Below are 24,221 nucleotides of genomic sequence, written 5' to 3' on the forward strand. Positions count from 1 at the left end.
TGCCACCTGCAGACTAAAACCACTGTTTGGGTTACTCGTCTGTACATTACGAGTGAGTCTTTGACGTGGTCAACGTGCTGGTGTTCACATTCCTTTTCAAGCCAACTTTTCAACCAGTCAGCATTGTCAATGGTCTCATCACAGTCTGCAGTCTAACCCTAACCCTACCCCCCACCACCACCCCGAGATCTGGTATTCATGATGAGAGTTGGACTGCTGCATAATGTCTTCTGCAGCATATCTCAAAGATTCTCAATGCCGTTGAAGTCTGGACTCAATTGTGGCCAAGGATTGAGTGAAAATGATGTTTTATGGTCCCTGAACCATTCTTTCACAATAAATTCTGTCATTGTCGTCCTGGAATATGCAAGGGAAGAAAAAAGAAAAAGTAATCCACTGATGGAAAAATCTGTTCATTCAGTACATTTAGCTACACTGAATATAGACCTGAATCACTCTGTAATAGAGTTAATCAAATCAAATCACACTGGTTCAATTCTAGCAAGAGACACAGATCCCCCTTTGGCAATACGTCAGGAAGGGATAAAAGTCTGCCAGTTCAGACATGCAGAGCTACCCTTTGTGGTATCCCCTTGTAACTGGGAACAGCTAAAAGTGGCTTTATGTATTTATATGTTATGCAATTGTTTTTATTCAGAAGAGTGAATTCAAACAAATTTGGCTATAATCTGGCTTGCTTTTTATGTTTGTCACTGTGTTGTTTGTTGATCTGTTTTGCTTGTTAATGCTTTGTTCTTAACCTTTCATTCTCTTTTTGGATGATTATGAAGCACTTTTGTCAACACTGATGTTATTTTTAAAATGTGCTATAGAAATAAATCTTGATTTGATTTGATTTGAGAAGAAAAATAGATTGAACCTGGCTTTTGTTGCTGAATTCAATTTTAGCATTCATGTACAATCTACTTTTCAAAATAAGTTTTTTTGAAATTCAGTGTTCAAACTGGTTGGATGACAGTGGCTTAAATACTGACCAAAATCACTGTGATAGCAATAAGCAGCATGAAGAAACTTTGTTTGACCTTCATCAAAAGTTCTTTGAGCCCATCATCTTGGCTATCAGGCTACAAAAACACTTTAGTCACTTTTATTTATGACCACATGTGGTCATAAATAAAACTCAGTCAAACTGGTAAAACTCAGTTACCTACACCCATTTTCTTTACATTTTAATCACTGAGTGCAGCCATGACTGCCTGTAGAAAATGAAGATTTTCTAACTTTAATGTTTTTTTAATCTGTTTCTTCTTCACAAATTATGTCAAGTAATTTGACAGCAAGCATGGATTTAATGCTGCTAATGTTAATGATATTTGAAGAAAAAGCAACAATCTCCCACTACCACAGACAAGAAAAAAAAAAGGTTTAATGCAACATGAGTCAGTTGCTCAGTGTATTCAATCAAACTATTAAAGAAAAAAGAAGTCATTATCTGCACTCTCTTCCCCCTTCTACCAATCATTCAATGCAGTGGTCAGCGACAGCACTCAGTCTTCCTAATGAGTAAAGAAAAGAGTGAAGAGAGGTGTTAGAGGGGGGAATTAGGAACGAGTTTATGCACTCAGTGCAGAACTCATTTCCCATCACCTCTTTTACAAGTCTTTAACGGCCAGTTGTTAGGATTGTTGCTGTTTTAATTAGCGCCCAATAACAAACCGTGACTGTCACAAGGTCTGTGGTGAAGAATAATGAAATGATTCCATTTCCACTTCTACTCATTCAACCTTCCCTCTCTCCCTCTCGCCACACCTCCCCCTCATTCTTCGTCCTGTTCAGAGATGCTGGTTTCATTTGTCAGCCATGATGCAGCTCTGGATCAGCTGGAGAATTTATCTCAGACACACATTTACTGTTCAACAAATCACAGGAAGGGGGGAGGCAGGGGGCTGAAATACTGACAACAGGTTTACAACACGATCATAGACACAAGCACACACCCTACATTAGTACACCAAGCAGTTTAAGTTTGTTATTTATTTATTTTTTAAAAGGTAGCATTTTTTTCACCATCCCTTTCCTTGCTAGAGGGTGCAACAGGACATGACTGGTGTGTTAAAAAGAAAAGAAAAAAGGCTTTCACACTGTATCAACAATCAAATTGTATCAATAATACATGTAAAGAATTAAAAAAAAGGTGATTCTGCTCAACTGGATGCAGCGTTTTCAGTGGGAAAAATATTTCATTACCCACTCTGTGCCAGCTGACTGCAATGGAAAAAATATTTATCACGATATGAATTATTTTATATCACGATAACGATATATATCACGATATACCACCTGACCTGTGGTCATCTGGAAAGTACGCAGTCTGTAAACAGCGACAATAGAGGGTGCAGTCTTTGTTAATGAAATGGATGGTTGCGCTCATGTAGGGCGTATCTCTGCTCGTCCATAAGTCAGTCATCAAGGCATAATGCACGACACTGCAAACATCCTTCTCTACTTTGGCCCGGCATGCGTCATATAAGCAAGGCAACTTGACTTTAGTGAAGTGCTTATGTACCTCGGATCAAGGACTTTGACGAGGTCACGGAAGCTGTCCTTCTCAACTACATAAACAGGGGCCACGCCTTTACAAATGTAACGTGAGATGGCTCCTGTGATTTGTTTATGGCGCTGGGACGTTTTCTCATAAGGGCCTTGTGTGAAAGACTGCTGTATCTTCGGCAGGCTATAGTTTTTCTTTTCCCAACTTGCTGCAAAGAAACAGCATGTGCATCAAAATAAACTATTTCCAACAGTGTAATTTGAGTTCTAAGCATCCCAGAAATGATACAGAAAAGCATAAAGTCAAACATAACTTTTAAAAACACCACCATAGGCTTATAAGGCCCTTTCCGTGAAAATGACATCACTTCCGGTTTCGATCAGGTAATGGCGGACATGCGATAGTTCGCGCTGACCTATATTCCAACGTAGGAAGTGTTACAAACAGCTGATCGGATCAGCAAAGCGTGTTTCTGGAATATTATGTTTTTGTTGCTGCTAGTGCTTTTTATGCAATTTTTGTAAAGCTATATGTGGAAGGAAACCGTGACCTAGGGCAAGCTAATGGCATAAGATGTAAGTACAACTCCTCCGGTTTCATATGCAAACAAAAATTATTGCGCTACCTTACGTGGTTCCAATTCTACAGGGAGTTAAAAATAGTTATACAAAATGGAGCGTGCCGGCTCCGACCGGTTTTAAAGGGTTAATGATATATTTTATAAATTAGGTTAGAAATGATAGAAGACAAATGGCACGATAGACACTTTTCTATCGTCCACACGATATATATCGTCATATTGCCCAGCACTAGCTATGAGTACTGTGAACAGAGAGTTGGGGAATGGAGCGCGATCTTACTTTAAAGCTCAGACTTAAATCTTTCCTTTTTGGTAATGCTTATGGGCTAGTTACGGATGGCTGCTGGCGGCTTCCCCTGATGTACTGGGTGTGATTTTTTTTCACCGTCTTAAACCAGTATCAGTAATTATTAAACGATGTCTCTAATATAGTGTGTATTTTGTCTTCTCTCCCTTTGCTCTCTCTCCTCTTTTCGCTTTTCACTCCCAATCAGTTGCAGCAGATAGCTGCCCCAGTGTGAACATTGCTCTCCTGGGGCTTTCTTCCTGTCAACAGGGAGTTTTTCCTTCCCACTGTCACCAAGTGGTTGCTCATAGGCTTTTTTTCTCTCCAATATTGTAGGGTCTTTACCTTTCATATAAAGCGTTTTGACCTTTGTGAATTGGCATTATATAAATAAAATAATTTATTTATATAAAACTGAATTGAGTAGTTTTTGAAAAGGGGTTTAAAATAATTAAGTTATGGGTATTATTATACTGTTAGCAATGCAATAAAAATATTATTTTAACAGGTTTTCGACCATAATACATATATTTTTTTATTAAATGATTCAAGATGTTCAATAATTAAACAACACAGACCAATCATTTCTGTGTGTGTAGTTACTTCTCAGAGATCCATTCTGATTAGTGAGTGCCCTGTTGTAGACAGGAATTAAATTTACTTTTGTCATGTCAAAAAAACGAAAATATCATGACAAAACTGAAATAAATTAAGTCAATTTAAAATAAAAGAGAGCGAGAGCGAGAAAGACCTAGCTTAAAAATAAGACAGTACAAAAGGTAGCCCTAGAGGGGGAATATGGGTGGGGGTAGTCATTTGTACAGGATTAGTTGCCTGGCTTCTAGTCACTTTTTCTCCCACAATCCATCTGTACTCCAGTCTGAGCTATTTGGGCATCCTGGGAGATGACAAATAGGGCTTGTCAAAGGTGCTGCCACGATTCCCACCCTGCAACCTCATACACCCACTTTCACCTACCTTCCCTCCCAACTAACACCTCAATGTGTCTCTAAGCACTCATTGCAAACATCATGACATCAACCGTGTCCAAGATGCTGTCGCACAGCTGTTCCACTCCTGCTGTTGTTTAATGACATCTATAGTGAGTTGTGCTGTTGGTGTTTTCGTTTGTGTGCATGTCAGCAGGGATGGATGGACGGTGTTGCTCTGATTGTAAACCACTGCAGGTTGTGTTGGTTGAGTGGCTCTTGGAGCAATGGGGTTTCAATCTTCCACTATAGGACCATGACCAATGAGCATGTGAACACATACACGCACACACAAACACACACTTACTCACATACATACACCTGGGGTCTCCATCTTCCCTTAATAGACCTCTGACAGTGGCCTGCCTTGCAAGTGGAGCCCTACACTGTGAAGCCACCATTTGCAGACGCACGCAGCTCGTATCCGTCCATCCATCTCTCACTGACTCGCTGCTGTGAATCTACAGATAATCTACTCTCGTCACCTCACGCTGCACTCATCGCTCCTTTTGCAAGTGGTTTGCCTTCTAGTCAGAGCCACATTAACTATATGGCTTCAACATAGTTTTCCACTTATCCCTTAGGATACTCTTGTTTAGTGCTTCTGGCCCAGTACAGAGGTGAAAGTTTGTTTAATGACAGTATATGTCTACCTGGTATAATAACAATGCTACTTCTATCCCTATTAAGTAGACCGAGCATCAGGCATGACATGACCAATTACTGTATTTATTTATTTTCTGTCAATCAGTTAAAGCAACCAAGCAAACGGTATCACAATTACCCACCAAGTGCAAATGAATTAAAAACATAGCAAAAGGAACCAGCCAACTACAATAGATATATTAAGTAGTTTTAGCTGATATCTATTTGTGATAGTAATTGGTACATGAGATTAGAGTACTGTGTTGAAGTCTGTGGTTTTCAAGCAGTTTTAGTTATGGTTTTTAGACCATTACACTGAATTTGCAATCAATTCAGTTGTTCAGGTGAAATCCAGTCATTTATTGTCGCTAAATATGTTAATAAGTTTAAATGTGGTTTTGTGCATTTCAGACATTAAGGTCTTTTACGACCCTTTGACAACACTGATAACTCATTTAGACACATCCCAAAACGGATAATTGAAATGCTCGTAGTTGAACTATATACCATATTGAAAAAACTAAGAGTAAAAGCAGCCATCAGAGAGGAGGGCTAGTATTCAATATTAGAATAACACCAAACCTTGCAAAACAGACTTACTTTTAATTTTAAAAGCTCTTGCTTAGTTGTTTTGTGTTTCTTGCTCTTTGGGCATTTGGCTCGTTGTTGCAACGCAGTCATGAGAGAAACGGGATAAATCTTAAATAGACCCATAACAATTTGCATATCTATGGCATTAAAATTTGAAAATTTGAGTGAACCAACACCTCAAACCAGAAATCGAGGTTTTTTTCCCTTCACTTCGTCCCTCTGATTATAACAGTCCAGCAGACAAATTCACTTTTTTCCATTTTAGATCCCACTTCATCAACATGAAGAGACAGATCACTTAAGTGGATCTGAAAGTGTTGAGCTCAAGTTCTATCCTTAAGATGACTGAGCCCCGTATCATAGACTAGACTTTAAGAAAACTTGTCTTCCATGCTCTCTTTTACACTCTATCCTAAGCTCAGCATCCCGACAGTGCACCACTCTGAACCTCCAATCCTGCATCCTCTTAGGGATCACCCAGCAGTCTGCCTCTCCATACCTGACGGCTAATTCCAGAGAACAGCAGTCTCCTTCTGCCCCCTCCCTGGAACTAACCGATGGATAATAAATCTTATTATTGACAGTGCCTGTTCCCCTTGCCATCACATGTTCCCGTCCCCTGGGGCTCATCCTCTGACTCCCACAGCTCCATCTCTCTCAAAGAAGACAGCAGTGCCATGCTAACATCAGACTTAACAAGCAAGTTACCACAATTTAATAACCCACTGGAAGTCAACACAGTTATGATAATATGATCTCTGCGTGTTTGACACCCAGCGACACTCTCTGACAGATGAGCCAGAGACGTCAGAGTTTGATGTCCCGCCCTACCAAGAGAACTGCATTCCATGGTCTTGGAATTACAGCATCTCGTAACTCCCAAGACAGCAGTATCATCCGCTCACAAAGTATGAGCAGAATGTGAGCCCTGTAGGTTATGTTGCATGTGAACAAGTTTAGCATCTTGTTTTAGGAAAATCAAGAAGGATGGGGAAATGTGCCAACAGATGATAAAAAGTTCACATTTTTCCATGTAACACTTAATACTTGAAGCATTCTCTGTCAGGACAGGCAGAGTTTATCTTTATCCGTTTTTAAACCAAAATTATAAACAGGGTCTATTATGTCCACTGTTTCAGGACATGTGATCCGTGTGCTTGCGTCTGTTTAATGCTTTATATGGATTGAGTAGGCACATTATTAAAACCACTTACTGCTGAAGCAAGTAACACTGATCACCTTGGAGCAGCAAACTGCTAAGAAACCTCTGTTTTTGGCATTTGTGTGGATGGACACCCCTTAGAGCAGGGGCCTTATAGTGTGGCTCCGCGTGGTTTGGGAAAATAAATTAGAAGTATTTGGGCAGATTTATTTAAACCTTGCTGACAGGAGCTATTTCACTCTCTGCTGTGGGGACATCACCTTAATCATTAACAGTCTTTTTTTTAAACTAAATTCAAAGATCAAAAAATATTTTAAGAATTCACGAGGATATGTGTGTATTTTTAATTATGTAAATTTATTCTCTTTATGACCCGTGATTGATTCCCATAGATTAAAAAAGAAGATTTTTTTTAAATTGGCAAAATAAAAAAAAATAAAAAAAAACTAGATGAAGAATTAGTTCTACAATAAATGTGATGACAGACAGATGGTGTTAACCAATTGCTCTTCAGTTCATGACCAAATTAACACTTGGATACAAGTGGTACAGTGTTTTATCTACCAAAGTATTTCTGTATGATGGACCTACAATCTTTTTAGACGAATACTCATGGGCTCCATTAGTGGTGAGTGCCATTAGCAGATGCTGTCAACCAGCGTGTTGGTGATGTCACCACAAAGAGGGGTGTTCAAGGGGGAGAATGTGGTTTGTGGAGTAGGGAGTGTGGTGGGGGAGAGAAAGGGGAAGGCTACTGGCTTGTGGCCTCGTCCGTCATCATAGTGGTGCTATCGGCTGTAACATATCCAGCTGACCTGGGAAACAGGCTGCCCAGAGGAATGGCAATCCTCCCATTCAGCCAAGTGCAAGCACAAATGCATGAGATGGTATAAAACAAGAACAGCTACATTATACTGTTTCTGATACTGTTTTTGAAAGTGCATGTAAAAGTTTCAGTTATCTAGTTCCAGCATTTCAGCCCAAACCCAACAGAAAGGTACGAAGTGATATTTTTACACTTCTGAAGGGTTGTGTCCCTTCGGGGGGGGGGGGGGGGGGGGGGGGGGGGGCTCTGGGACTGGGTCGCGGTGATGCGGTTGCCTCTCCAGTGGTCCTCCTTGGACATTCGGACCCTGGGGGGCCTGTGGATGTCCGGGCCTGAGTCTCCTCCATGTCTGCTTCATGCTCTGGGGGGCAGGGCTGTGGCTCCCCACACCCTCTAGCAGATCGTTACATGGACAAACCTTTTGAACTGTTCGCTTGTTGTTTGTTTCCTTTTTTCTTCTTTTAACAGGTGATCCAATGGATTCTGTCAGTGTCTTCTCTTACTGTCCCCCGTTCCGCTCTGTTTTTTTTTCTTCCTTTCTTTCCTTCTCTTTCTCCCTTTCTGTCTAATTGTCTGTCCAATTTGTAATAACTTAAAATTAAAAATAAATAAATAAAAATAATAATAATATAGATCAATCAAGTGGACCAATATGGCGTTGCCATATGTTCTCCACTTGAAAAAATAAATCAGTTGGGCATCTTTCCTGGCCTTCAGACAACAATTCTGATTGCTAAAGTACCAAATGGGACAGGCAAGAAAGATGGAAAAAAAGAGAAGAAGCAGCTGAAGAAAGAGGACTTCATTCAAAGAGTTCAAGAAGGAGTTGAGACAAGCTCTGGGTGGTAGGGTGGAGTTACCAAATGACTGGAAAACTACAGCTGTAGTTCTGAGGGAAAATCCAAAGAATGTGTTTGGCGTATCCTTTGGATAGAGGAAGAGGATAAGGAGACTTGGTTATTGAATGAGAAGGAACATGAAAATATTCAGTATTCAAAGGAAGAATTTAGCAAAGAAAAAGGGGGATAGTCAGGGAGTTTCTGGGAGGCTAGGCATACAGCTACGGTGGCAAAGACAAAGGAAACAGCTTACAGTAAATTGTATGTGAGGCTAGGGAGTAAACATGGAGAAAAGGACTAGGGGCTGATGAATGCATAAAATGAAAGAGAGCGAGAGATGAGGACAGAGGATAGTTAGAGAGAGGACAGTGGAATTTTTAACAAGATTGTTTAAGACAATCTTGAAGAGAGAGAAGGTTCCTGAGTAATGAAGAAGATATGTGAATGAAAGTCAGAATACATGTGTGTGAATGAAAGGGAGACAGGTGGAAAAGTAAAGATGTAAGAGCAGACATATTGAAAAGAGAGAGGAAGAGAGAGGGGTCGAAAATCTAAAGATAGAACTGCCATTCAGAAGGAAAAGAGGAAGAATTCAGAGGTTTATGGATGTAGTGAAAGATCGGAGGGTTGGTGTGAAAGAAGAGGATGCTAGGGACAGAGTGACATGGAGGCCGATGACCTGCTGTGGCCACCCTTAAAGAAGAAGAAAACACAGCACAATCCTTAAGTATTTTTTCAAATGCTGAATAATATTTAAGTAGGCTTGACAACATCCTTGATGAATAATTAAATGTTAATAGCACCTGTGTGTGTTTTTCCAGTGTACATGTATGCCCTTGTGGCCATAAAGAACATTAATAATGTAAATACAACATGGTGAAAACATACATTTCCTGTGAACTCAACCTTGACCCTGACCCCAAACCCGTAAGCTGCCAAAATCTTTAGTGGTGATTGGGACTTGGTCAGGTTCACTTCAAACGCTTCATACGTGTCCCAAGGTACACACACCATGTTACGTTTGGTCAAAGGGTCAAAGTCTGGCTGTCAGTCAACATATCCCATTAGACACATCAAGAAGAAGTGCCTGGGGCTTAGTCCACTTAAGGACTGCTATTATACCATATCTTATATGTCCATGTCTTTGTGAGTATAGAGTAGGTGTGTTTGTGTGGGTACTGAGAGTGAGGTTAAAATGTATCTTATAAAACCCTTTTTGAAGTGCAAACGGAACACCTCTCAAGGGCAACCTAAGATTCAATGAGGCATGTGAGCAACACACATCAACAGCTGAAAAAGCCCACGGCACAGGAAGAAGAAAGAAAAAAGAAAAAAAGTGATTGAGTTAAAGAAAAGAATGAGAATGGGAAAGCGAATGGGCTTTTAATCAAATGCTCTTCTGTTTTGGATTTTTATATTGCAGCATTAACCAAGATGTAGCCATCTCCAGGTGTCTGGAAATGAAATATTTTATATCAGTAATACTGAGCTGTCAACATGGTGACAAGATTATATGGTAAGATAACCCCAGGTTCTTCCTGAAGTGTGAGGAGTCGGATCCTGGATGCACAGAGAGTGACCACCAGGGCAAAACCACTGTTAAGGTCCTGAGTGGTGAACCAACCCATATGGAAAAGAAATAGTGAAAACTTATATGATTTACTCATGAAAGTGGCCACTTTTTCATTACTTTCATATATTGTTTTAGTAAGTATCCAAAACATACAAGTTTCATTATATAATTTTTCAAGGGATCTTATATCTGTTTTCACTCTTGTATGCTTTTCATACAAGTTTCACACAAGACAGATACAAACTTTATAAGATTTATATATATCTTTTCCATATGGGAAGGCACCTTGGCAGTGGACAGGGACCCTGCAAAACCTTCCATACAAATCGATGGAGAAGCTTCTATAATATTTGAATTTTCATTAGATTACTTTAAAACAGTTTACTGAACCAGACTGTTTCTCTGCATTTTATATTATTATGTTTTTCAATTTTTTTTGGTTTCTTTCTTTGTTCTTTTAAACCAGAGACTGGCAGTGTTTCTCAGTCAATATCTAACAGCATTCTTGCTTTAAATCCTAGTCCCTAACATCAAGTCTATTAGCTCTTGAAGAAGACTACCAGGAGTGTATCCCTTAGGTCATGGGTGACACAAACTAATGGGTGTTTTTGACCATGAAGGTCATCTGGCACGGGCAGACACTCTTTCCTGCCAACCTCAGACTCCCTGAGAGGGGCTCTGCACCTCCCTGGTGTCTAAAAAGTCTGAAAGGTCTTGCTGTTGTGCCCACAAATACCTTGTGCTTCTTATGATATCGCATCTGGAGAAGGACCGGCACTTGAATTGTAAGAGACACGAGCTTGTGTGTGTTGGTTTGACTTGGTTGATTCGTCTTACTGAATGATGGGTTAAAGACACATGCAGGGTCTTGCAGTTTGTCAGTCACTGCACACACAAGAAGCAGAGGTGACTCACTGGTAGAGATTTAAAGCAGTACTGAGGTTCTGGTTGCAGATGCCAGCGTGACGCACATCCATCATGCTGCCGATTCTTTTGGGCCAGTGAGTGATGGAACCGAGTCAGCCGGTTGGACACCGGCCCTCAACTTATGTTTCAGCCACAGAATGAAAGACAAGGAGGTGATGTACAAGCCCACGGCGAGACACACAAGCATCATGAATGTGTTAGAGTTAAAAGAGAAGGGGAGCGAGCTAAGGCTGTGGAAAAAGGTGGTCAGGGTGTCGAAAGGGACCCGGATAGGACAGATAATGCCAGTGCAAAAAAGGAGCATTTACAGTAGATGTGCTTTACACTTTTCGCACTCATTCAAAGTCAGCGAACATTAATGCGGGCAAGAGTTTGAAACTTACGAAAGAACTAAATGATGCCTTTCTGCATGTTCCATGTATGGCTAAAAGAAAAAAGATAAATGTACAGACACTTAACTTTTACATTTTGGGCTCTTTCATTAACTGCAACTTTTGCAGTTTGTGATTATTCTGTGGATATTACATTTAGTCCTTAGCTAAACTTCAGATATTTGTAGTACAGTTTGATTTTGTAATTAATGTATAGGCATTTTCTTAGGATGCCAATTACATTAACATCTGTAAGCACTCCTATATTAAAATCTTCCTCCTTCTTTTATGACTTCTTCTCCCTCTATAATAATCAAAGTTGTTAATTTCTTTATTTTTACTAAGGATGCTACATACATGAACAGAAAGTGTCTTTGTGTTACTGTAAAGTTTTAACTATCCAGTAATATACAGACTATAGATTTACAGATGGCCCTGGGCAATGACAGTGATATTCAACCTCTGACTGTCAAAGTCATGAAGACTGCCTGCTGGGATAATACACAACTTGCATTTGATAGTACAGTCTGGCCCCATGCCATGATCAGCTCAGTAAAGTAAAGGCACTGCATTACCAGGGTGAAAACTAAGGGTTTGTGGGGGGTGGGTGATGAGACACAGCCAAGTCTCTTATTGGCTTGCCAATTTGGTGAGGGGAAGAGCCTGAGAGGATTCCACTACCCCATCCTATAGAGAAAACAACCATGTGTTCTATGGAAGACCCCCCCCCCCCCCAAAAAAAAAAAAAAAAAAAAAAGACCAAATAAAAATAAAAAAATTGGCCCTCTTGAATGCTTTCCACCTGTAATCATCACCAATCATCACTAAACTTTCCTTTCCTTAGTTTTAATGGATCATTCCTCGCCATGTCTGCGTAGGTGTCCGCAGCTCTATCTGTCCTTTTTGTGTGCAGCATCCTAACCCACCCATAGCCCCTGCTTCATTCCATGGTGGCATTCTGGGTGCAGCTGCCAGAATCTAATTGGTCCCTCTGGGCCAAGGGAGAGCTGGCATCAGCCTGCTAAAATGCTGATGACAACCAGAAGAAGTTGGCATCTGGTAGAAGTAGAGATTGCCACCAAACCACTGGCATGGTCCACTCACAAATACACAACACAGCAGCAAAAACACTGCTAAAGGTCCTTCAAAGTCACAGATAAATGCTTCAATTCTTGCTTCATGTTAAAATTGCTTACTGAGCACAGCACCAGAGAGTATGATCAGGACCAGCTGAAAAATAAACTACTTTATCCATGAGACATGCTTCATACCAAAAAACATAAAAAATAAATACTACAACCATCGCTATTTAGCAGGTTGTATAGAAACATATTCCAGTCACTTGATCAGATTTTTAAGTTGTCATTAAGTCAAGTATTAATAATATCAGTAAATCTCAAGACAAGCTCAGTCAGTTATGTCTTTAACTAAAAAAAGAGAAAAAAACTCAGAAAAAACCAAGACTAGAAAAGTTCTCTGCAAACAGCATGTGTTGTTACGGATGATGCCTGCAGCAATTAGGTTAACTGTCCTCATCAGAATGCTGTATAAGCATTCTGTTGCTCACATTCGGTGTGCGAGGTAGCATCAGCAAAAGCACTGCCAAGACTTACATGACTGTCGATTATGTTGCACTACAGCATTGTCCTGATTATTTGCCACGTGCCAGGCACAACTGGGATCAGTATACCATATTATGTACTCTATATTCTACCATATACCTAAATACCAGTGTCAACAAAGTTACAACATTATCATACAAAAGTTACTGCTAGCTGGCTAACCGTTTCTATCTTCCTTTAATTTTGTCCATTACACAAAATTAAATTCAGTTTTATTTGTACAGCGCCAAATCACAACAACAGTCGCCTCAAGGCGCTTTATATTGTAAGGTAGACCCTACAATAATACATACAGAGAAAAAACCCAACGATCATATGACCCCCTATGAGTAAGCACTTTGACAGTGGGAAGGAAAAACTCCCTTTTAACAGGAAGAAACCTCCGGCAGAACCAGGCTCAGGGAGGGGCGGCCATCAGCTGCAACCAGTTGGGGTGAGAGAAGGAAGACACGATAAAAGGCATGCTGTGGAAGAGAGCCAGAGATTAATAACAGGTGTGATTCAATGCAGAGAGGTCTATTAACACATGTTGAGTGAGAAATGTGACTGAAAAGGATATACTCAATGCATCATGGGAATCCCCCAGCAGCCTACACCTATTGCAGCATAACTAAGAGAGGATTCAGGGTCACGTGATCCAGCCCTAACTATATGCTTTAGCAAAAAAAAAAAAAAAAAAGTTTTAAGCCTAATCTTAAAAGTAGAGATAGTGTCCGTCTCCCAAATCCACACTGGAAGCTGGTTCCATAGAAGAGGGGCCTGAAAACTGAAGGCTCTCCCTCCCATTCTACTTTTAAATATTGCTTAGTTATCTACATTTATGTTGTACTGCTAATTTATTGTTGGCTAAAGTCAATGTTTGACATCACAATAATTAAGGTAAGTTTTGACTTTAAGAGCATAAGAGCATCCACACAGAAAGCAATTTGCTCACTGCACACCACTTTGTTGCAGACAGTTCGTTGCAAGAGGACATTCCAGGTTTCAGTGGCCTGAAGCCTTGTGTCATGAAGCTCCATGCTGTAATAGCAAATCAGCATTATAAAAAAAAAAAAAAAAAAAAAAAAAAAACATGCAATTTTGGGAATTTTTTTTTTGTGAACATCATTACTGAGGTAAATCAACACAGGTTATTCCAAACTCTTCACTATATATACAAACACGTTAAAACAGGAATGCAATAAAAGACATATTCCAGTGTGAGACAGACAAGTGGAGGAACAGCAGTAGAATAACTGTCTCTAAAATAGATGTGGGGTCGTGAAATTTAAATATACAAGCCTAACTGTAGAAGAGCAGCTATGCTATTATGTATCACATGCACAGAAGCAGGTGATACATGCACAACTTCTGCACAACACAACTGATGGTCCCAACCCCATTAAGAAAGCAAGAAATTCCAAAAGTGAACCCTGACAAGGCACACCTGTGAAGTGAAAACCATTTCAGGTGACTACATGAAACTCATTGAGAGAAGGCCAAGGATTTGCAGCACTGTCAACAAAGCAAAGGCTGGCTACTTTCAGGAATCTAAAATATAAGACATATTTAGAGTTATTTATCTTTTTTTTCTTTGCTGTAAAATTCCATATATCTTGCTTCATATATTTGATATCTTCAGTATGCATCTACAATGTAGATAGTAATAAAAATAAAGAAAAAACTTCAATGAGAAGGTGTGTCTAAACTTTTGACGGGTAGTGTGTATCTTCATTCTGTTGCTCTGGAACAAACATCTGCTTTCTCCCTCTGCCAACATCTTCTTTACAAAAACTTTTTTATATATATTCTCATTTCTCATTTCACTGTTATGCAGATGATTCTACTTTCCTCTTAAAAAGAATTCTACAGCCTCTTTAAAAGTTTTGCCAGACTGCCTTGATGACATTACATCATGGTTGGCATTAAAATGTTTCAATGTAAATGATAAAAAACAAAAAAAAACTGAGGTTATACTATTTGGACCCTCGTTCTTCTCTTTAGGGGGTGAGAAGAACTGGACTTCTGGAAAAGTCCAGAACTCCCTTCGTAACAAATCTGGGGGTGTTCTTTGATTTATTCAAAAGTGAAGGCACACTGAGCCAGCATGCCTACTACAGCATTCTGCAGCAACATGTCATCCCATCTGGTTTGTGTTTAGTTGGTCCATCATTTATTTTTCAACAGGACAATGACCCGAAACACACCTCCAGGCTGTGTAAGGGCTATTTGATAAAGAAGGAGAATGATGGAGTGCTGCACCAGATGGTCTGGCCTCCACAGTCACCTGACCTAAACCCAGTCAAGATAGTTTGGGATGAGATGGACCGCAGAGTGAGGCAAAAGGGTCAACAAGTACTCAGGATCTCTGGGAACTCCTTCGAGACTGTTGGAAAACCATTTCAGGTGACTAAGGCCTAGAGAACATATGGTGACCCCCTGGCAACCTGTGGTTGTTAGGGAAAATTGTCTATTTCCTGACCGATTGGCCAATGGCTGGATATTGCTGGGTGTTGTCAGGTTAACTGGTCACAGTAACAATTTTGAACTGAAATCCCCGTGTGATTGTTTTGGTCACTAGCAGACTGAAAACAGTCGCCCATACCTGAATGAGTTTTACAACCCTTAGATAATAGTGCAAATATTTGCAGTTAAGTCCACATCTTCCTTGCAAACTATTCTGGACTGAACCTCCAGCAACCATTAGCCAACCAGTTGGGGAATTTCCCTAGCGACCTGTGGATGTCAGGGGCATTGACTCTGTCTCTGTGTCAGCTTGACTGCAGTTTTAGCAACTAATTTAACAGCAACTGCATTCAACAACCAACTGGTCAGGGTAAACAGATTTTCTCTTATCAACTGGTTGTTGCCAGCTGGTTGCTAGGTTAGATACCCAATACAGGTTTATGGTGGCAACTGGGAGTTCTGCACTGCAAGTCAGTTCTGTACTTTGTGATTTTAAGGACAGTCATCACAGAGATTAATCTTTCTTACAGACAACTTAGGAATAATTCTTTCTTTACTTGGGTCTTTCTTTACTTTCTGTGTTTATGTCGGGGTTTATACTATTAATGGAGGCCATTTGGCCAGGATTACTGTCATTGAACAAGATGATCAATGATATCTGTGTGTTCTTCCACAGAGACAGAGTGAGGTATTTAACACCTAAGCCACCCAAAGACTGGACACAAATTAACCACACACACACACACACACACGCGGTGAGAAGAAGCCCTCTGGACACAAGGTAAATTAACCACTTCCCCCAGAGCAATTCACAAGGGAGCAGGGGACAGTTAATGGTAAACGATCAATACTGCCTTCTTCAGGAGAACCCACGCAATATTACCCCCACATCTAGATACATATACCATGTATCTACACAAAGTTACGAGGACATAATCCATATTTTCTCTGTGTAAACACAACATTTTAAGACTCAAATGAGGGCAGTTTGATTTGTCTGTGGCAACGCTGGTCTGTGAGGTCATGATGCTTGTCTCTCTTTTAGTCAAGTGGCTTTCTACCCCCAACTCCCTTTTTTTTTTTCCCTTCTTCACTCCTCTTTAACTCTGAAGCTATAATGACAGGAGACAAACTAGCCATTTCCCCCAGAGCAACTCACCAGGGACAGCAGAAAATGAACTGCCCCAGATCAATACTGCACTCTTTCACACAGTCACGCTTCTCTCCACCACAGACACTCAGCAAAGTGTCCCACTGTGAAAAAGACACTGCTTTAATTTGATTTCAGAATTGAAAATAAAATGACTCTCTTTGACTCTCTTTGCACTGACTAGAATAAGCCGAAGACAATAAAAGAAAAGAAAAAAGAAAAGACTGTATGTCTTTTCTTTTGAGACTTTCACAACAAGTGAATTGCATTATCTAATAAAGCCAATGTACAAATGTTTCTCTGTGTTAACATTCATGATCCAGCCTGGTAATTTATCATGCTCTGGGTAAGTCAGCCTGCTTTCATGCAGCTTCAATACAATGAAACTCAATACCTGCTTTCATAAATAAAACTATTTACTTGGATCATAAGGCCTGCAAATGAAATATACCCACAGTAGTACAGACTTACTTGAAATAAAGCCATCTTTGACCCAACTGAATTTACAATGCATTATACTCCTGCACATTTTTTTCTTCACACAGATAATCCTTAATAGTTGATTGCATCTTACCTGCCAACTTCTGTTTGTTCAGACTGAAATGATCAACAGTTTGACAAACTTTGGGTCTAATTACACATCGTGATGGCATAAAGGAAAATCATGTCTTAAAAATGTAACTCCACCAACTGCATCATTCTGAAAAATCCTAAAAAGTTTAAGAGGTAGAGACAAAGGGAGGAGGTAATGTGGATATGAGATGGATGTGTCTCAGTAATGCTCTTTTGAAAACATGTTTCCTGAAACACACTTTAGTGTGGTAACTAGAGGATCATGATGGTCACAAGTTGCATTAATTCAAGCCATTAACTCGAGTCCTAGTAATACCCAAAGGCAAAGCAAGAGCATCAATGGCAATGTCTTCCGTGTGATGCCATTTGTGGGTGTGACAGGAAATTATTAAACAGTGAGTTAGCAAAAAAAGAAGTCTCAAACATTTATAAAAATGAAAATTCCACTGGATGAAAGGACTCGAGATTATTTCAGAATTCGACAATCTAGGAACACATGATCTAGTGTACTAACTTTGAGAGCAATGGACAATTCTTGGGCCTCTTTCAGAGTGGCCAGTGGATATCTGGACAAGACCTTTGCTGATAATTTAGTTTTCCAAAGAAAGAGTTTACATGGACAGGTTTCCAGAGGATATTCTAGGAACTTATTTTAACATTCATTCATTGAAATCATTCTGGGAGAACAACTGCAATGAAATTAACTTATACAAACAATGCCTCTGCTCTCATTTAGTCTCTTCAACCAGCCAGCCACAGCTGGCTTACATGTCCTCTGTAGTGGACTGCAGCCTGAGCCAGCAGACCTCCTCCTGCTGTGCAATGCAGAGCAACTCAAATCAGACACTGCATGAAAGAACAGTCGCAGGTTTGTGTGCCAGAGACTCACTTGAGAGGCAGCTGATCATATTGCTCAGTTATTACTCACAATGGACATGATAAGTCATGTTTGCAGAAGAAAAAGCAATAAGCAGCAAAGGCCCTTTACAGAGCTCAGAAACATTTGCACAAATACTTGCAAGCGATGCAAGTGCGATAAGTGTACTTCCTCCGGAATGTAGATGTGTGGGAAATACCATCACTGTTCAAGTGTGTGCTTAAAATAAAGGTAATAAAATGACATGTTAACTGGTTATCTTTGAGATTTTATTTCAGAAAAAAGCAATACCTCTTGTTCTCCAGGTGATTGTTTACCTGCTTTTAATTAAATTATGCTCAAATGTGATGACTCAATAGCACACGGTCCAAAATAATAAACCAGGAAGCTTTGAGTACCAAAGGTTTTGTCCCACAACATTGAAAAAGACTTGATATGGAGGTAGGGCTGACACGATTAGTCGACTAGTCACGATTACGTCGACTATCAAAATCGTCGACGACTGATTTAATAGGCGACGCGTTGTTTGAAGCTTTGTAAGATCACAAAAGACGCAGGAATAAGTAGTAGGATTTAAGAGTGTAATAACGGACTGAAACAGAAGATGGCAGCACTGCATGTACAAGGATGCCAGCTGCCGTTAAACCCAGAAGAAGAAGAAGAAGCTGTGTCCCAGAATTCATAGCTCAGCCGAGGTCAGTTTCCAACAATGGCGGCAGCTAGTTAGTTTTAATGTTACTCTTATTATTCTTTCTGGGTCACAAAATAAACGTTTAACATATTTTCAGGTGAGAATGTAACTGTGTAAACCTCAAATATCTGCTCAGTTTATCAAGACACCACATATTTTCAAAAGCGCTCCGACGTTTTCGGAGACGTCTGTTACCCACCAGCTCGATAGCTAGCCGGGGGCAAGGCTCACTAGAGCCGGTGAGAACACCGGACTCCCGGCAAATAGTTTTCAAACGCACCAACGTCTTTCGCTACTCCGGTTAAACATGTAATATAAGTCACTTAGATAACTTAAAAATGTTGTTGTTTGGCTTTTTTTTAGTATTTTATTTGTTCCTGAGTAAATCGGTTTGGCTGAGATTAAAGTTATAGTTTTTACACAGCTGAATAAACGTCAAGCAGACAACTGGTTATCAGAAGTGTGAGATGCTCGAGAATATACTCCAGTGTCCTGTTATATTTTAGATAGCAAGGAGTTTATTAAACTTCACCAAAACAATCTGCAAATTTCATTAAAATTTAATAAACTATCATCTTGTCTTTATTTTTAGTTAGCACATACATTAAACACTTAAAGCTGTCAGCTAATGATAGTTATATAAGAGCAGATGCATGGTGCAATAAGCTCTACGCTGTACGTCCAATGGATGCATGATCTGATTAGTCGACTAATCGCAAAAATAATCTGTGACTAGTCGACTATCAAAATAATCATTTGTGGTAGCCCTATATTGAGGTCAGATCTTAGCCTTTTATACACTGGCTCTGTGTTAATTCCACACCACTATAGGGCTGTTCGATATAACAATATATACCGGATGACGATATAAAAACATCTATCGTTTCCTATTATGCTATCGTTTGTTTCGTGATGTCGTAAAATAAACTGTTTACAGCAATATGTTTTCATCTTTTTGATGGTCACTGTAGTGCCTATATTAATTTCCTTAAGTTCTCTCTTTCTCTTATATTTAATATAACAACACTTTTTACGTGTTGTCGTTAGCAACAATGGTGGTAAAACCATTGCGTGGCTCCGTTATCTGCTTGTTTGTTTTTCAGTTAACACTTTCACAATAAAGCTCAAGATCCTGTTGAGACTTTTCAAAATAAACTGAATCACGTCAGGTGCTAAAAAACTAAACCTTAGACTCAAACTTTCAAAGAAAATGGTGGCCGTTACTACTTATGTCTAAAAATGTATAGTTTCATGCATCGGTTAAAACACTCGACTCCAGGTAAAGGACGCCCAGCTGAAAACACTTCACGCAAGTCGAGTTGCCCGAGATTCACAGAATTTACAGAAAATGTTACATTTTTGTGATTTATATCATTGTCAGGACGATAAATATCTTATATTGGGATATGAGATTTTGGTCATATCGCACAACCCTACACCACTACTATATTTTCTACATCCTTCCACGACACCCTAATGTTTACTAGCTGCAGTCATCCCCCACCATTCGCATGGAAGAGAACAGAAAGAGACTACTCTCTGGATTCTCATCTGCCAGTGAGAAACAAATGAGAGTGAGACAAATCTGTGACTAAATCATTACTGCTGGAAGCTGAACCAGAAGTATTGCAAGAATGAGTTTTAAGTGTTGGCAAAAAAGTTAGAAAATTATTAAGAAATAATACTCTTTGGTCATGATCTTCTAAAAATTAATAAAGTTGAGTGTCAAGTTGGATCCTTATAATGGTTGCCATGGTTGCCAGTGATTTTAGATGCCAAACCATAAGCACATTTGCTGTGTAGTTAGAGGTTGTAGGTTCAGCTTGAGTGAGGGACAAGTTCATCAGCTGCTTAACATGCTGAGGCAGCAGCACACATGTGCAGAGCCCCCTCTGCAGCTCATTGGCAGCAGTGCAGAAGGAGGACACTCTGGTGAGCGTATGGGTGGTGCATACGAGTGAATCCTCAATCTGGCTGTACACTCTGATCCACTCACAGGTGAGTATAAATAGTACTGACCCCAAATTCTGCAGGTCCCTGCTAATTCTGTGCTGGCCCAAAAAGACATGACAGAATCCATGCCAGCTGCCTTCCACTGACCAGTCAAACCAGCATCACTGCCAGCAGACTACAGCTGATAACCCACCACCGGCCAGATTTCATATTTGGAGCAGACCAACTAATCATCAACAGGTCATCAAATTATTATATTTATAGAGAATTTTATTTTTGTTCTGCTATGCAACAGTGAAATTAATTTATCAAATTACAAGTGCAGCATCAGTAGCTGTGTAACAATTAACCCTTTAAAGCCGGTCGGAGCGGGCACGCTCTGTTTTGCGTAACTATTTTTAAATCCCGGTAGCTCTGCAACCACGTAAGCTAGCGCAATAGTTTTTTTGCATATGAAACCGGAGGAGTTGTACTTACATCTTATGCCATCAGCTTGTCCTAGGTCACAGTTTCCTTCCACATATAGCTTTGCAAACACTGCATAAAAAGCACTTGCAGCAACAAAAACATAATATTCCAGAAACACGCTTTGCCGATCACGTTCATGCTCATAACACTTCCTACGTTGGAATAGACGTCAGCGCGAACTTTTGCATGTCCGCCATTACCTGCCCGAAACAGGAAGTGACGTCATTTTCGCGGAAATGTAGTTTTTTTTTTACCATCAGGGCCTCAGGGCCTATACTGGTGTTTTTAAAAGTTATCTTTGACTTTATGACTTTCTGTGTCGTTTCTGGGATGCTTAGGACTCATATTGCACTGCTGGAAATAGTTTATTTTGATGCATATGCTGCTTTTTTGCAAATTTGCAGTATAATATTTATTTTCGTTTTTCCTGCAATATATAAAACTTGGTGTATTTCAAAAATAAAACTATGAAGACACTCAAAATAAATTTCCTGTGGTAGGAAACTATTTTGTGCAACTTTTTTGTATTTACAGTTTTGAGGGATAAGCCTCTTAAATTTCTCTAACTAGAAATATATGTTAAAAAAGCAAAAACGATTTTCAATTTTTTTGTAGTTTATTGCACTTTTTTGCAATTTATGTAATTACTATGCACTTAATGAATACATATTAGTAAAATCTGGGCTATAATGGTTGTATTGATGTATAAGCTCTGGCGGACTTGGTTCTATGGTAGGTCTTAAAGGGTTAAATAAAAGATTAAATTAAAGAAATGATTGAAAAAATCTTTCAAGTTGAAAATGTTACAAAGATAAAAATAATACTAGAAATTGTACTGTAAAAATGAATGAGGCATTTTGTAGCATTTATCCATGATAGTCCTGGGAACTAATTTGGTAACCAGTTTAACATGAGGAAAACACAAAATTAAAACCAAATGTCTGACTAGTTGACAAGTATGAAATTAGACTGTTAAACTGTTAAAACTGATCACATCCTTAACCACAACCTTAAGTTAAACACCGTCTGTACACACACTGTGTTAATTACATTGTTCAGTGGCCAAAATAAAATACCACACATGTTGGTGTGTTAGTGGCAGCACAATACCTTAAACAACATCCCCTTATAAAGGTGACAAGGAAGAAAACATGCATGGTGAATAATGAAACATTTAGCATTAGAATGCAGGGTCAGAATGCTGTCATTACTACACTAATGATGATTAACAAATCTTTCATCATTGTTCTGGCGTGTAGTGCCGGTTATTAATATCACACTCGGAGCTCATAGTCTCTCCACCCATTACAGCTACCAGAGTTGCCATACCAGAGCAGTTGCACGTTTACTACCATGAATGCCAACACAATGAGAGTCAAACCAAAGCTGAACACATACTGGAAATCATCTGAGATGTTTCAACAAGCAGGACATGATAAGTTATATTTTATTATGTCTTCAGTTTGTATAGGGCAAGAAAAACAAATAAAACCAAATACATTTTCACTCCAGCCACACATAGAGTTGAAGACTTAATTACATTGCATCTGTTCAGAGCAAATCTCCCTAATTAAAGAGTTTAAGCATTAATTATTCAAACACACAGAGAGTAGGGGACTCTTGATGAGTTACTGAAGAAGTATGTGAAGGTGGTGATGGAGGGGAATGCAGTGTCTTCTCAGGCTATAAAAACAATCAACCCAGGCATAGCTAATCAATACATGCCTAGCAGTTATCTTAAAGGACTTTAACAAGAGTGTAGCAACTGACAAACACAAAACAATCATCTATTATTAAATACCAAACCACATCCTAGACTGTGGGAGGAGGACGGGAACAGCAATGGGTACACAGAAATTGATAGTACTGGTACCACAGACCATTGATCCCTTCCCTACCCATCCTGACTGATTTTTCTCTAGTTTCGGTTTAGTCTGGTAACATGAGATGGTACTGCCCCTTCAGCTTGCACAGGTAGTCCAACTCCTCAAACCCCTCACATGTTTGCAGTTCCTTCCAGCACACTCGCAAGAGTAAGGAGGAGATACCAGGAAGCAGGCTGTTAAACAAGCAAGATGACAGAAGGACCTCAACCCAGCAGAAGGACCTGTGTCTGCTACTTTATGCAAGGAGGAAAAGGAGGAGCACTGCCAGGAATTCAGTAGACTACTTCTGACCAAACTGATAGACTCAGATAGACTCCATGATGGTGGCACAGAACCCAACATCCTTCACTTGCACCAGTGCTCAAGACTCACCATCATGCATATTGATTGGCCCCTGCCAGAAAAAGAAAAAGGAAGAAACCTGCCAGGTCCACCACTGGCACCCTATTCCATTGAGACAGCAGGTTCACACTGACCATACATGACAGATGTGAAAGAATGTTAGCTAACACTGACCTGACTGTTGTTAAGTACATGGCCAATATCCTCAAACCCATTGTCAGAACATATGCTGGTGCACTGGACCCTGGGTGCTCCAGGTACAGGAGGATAAGTATGTAAATTGTTCCAGGATGACAGGGATTGATGCAACTGAGTGGCCATCACTTTCTCCAGACTTGAAATGAATTCAGAACCTCTGAAACATTGTGTGTGAGTGCACAGCTAAGCAGTGTTTAAGCACCTTGAGGTAACTGTTGTGATTTGGTCCTATATATTATAAATAAAACTGAACTGAATTGCCTCAAGGCTAACACTGAGAAATAGCACCACAGGCTGCCTATGAGCTTATTGATGCCCTGATAGGAGATCTTCTGGGACACCATCTGCCATCTCATCAGGAGCATACCCAGATGCATTAAGGAATGCATGAGCCACATTATGATTCAAGTTGGATCAGCCTGTGAGTTTAATGGTAAATTTTGACTTGCAGTGTCACTTTGAATCTAGCCATCAAAAGGGTTAATGTTTTTGGTGTGTAATGGCCATTAAGTAATTTTATTCTCCACACAAAGTTTATCAACATTTTCAACTTTTATGATTCATTCATTACTATCTGATGTGTGATTCAAATGTTCCTCTAATTGTTTGAGCAGGGTTAGGGTTACATTTGGCAGATTACATCATTAGAACTGAGTTTCAGTTCAGCCCCTCAATCTATCCATCAGACAAAGCAGCACTGGTGAAATTAAAAAGA

General features: G+C 39.7%; 1 protein-coding gene across 2 annotated transcripts in view; it reads right to left on the bottom strand.

Moving 5' to 3' along the window:
* zc3h3 (zinc finger CCCH-type containing 3) overlaps window positions 1-24,221 on the bottom strand; it is a 73,147-nt gene that overhangs the window by 30,036 nt on the left and 18,890 nt on the right. The window lies entirely within an intron of this gene.

This window comes from Simochromis diagramma, unplaced genomic scaffold (assembly GCF_900408965.1).
Source record: "Simochromis diagramma unplaced genomic scaffold, fSimDia1.1 OVJJ01000477.1, whole genome shotgun sequence".
Classification (NCBI taxonomy): Eukaryota; Metazoa; Chordata; class Actinopteri; order Cichliformes; family Cichlidae; genus Simochromis; species Simochromis diagramma.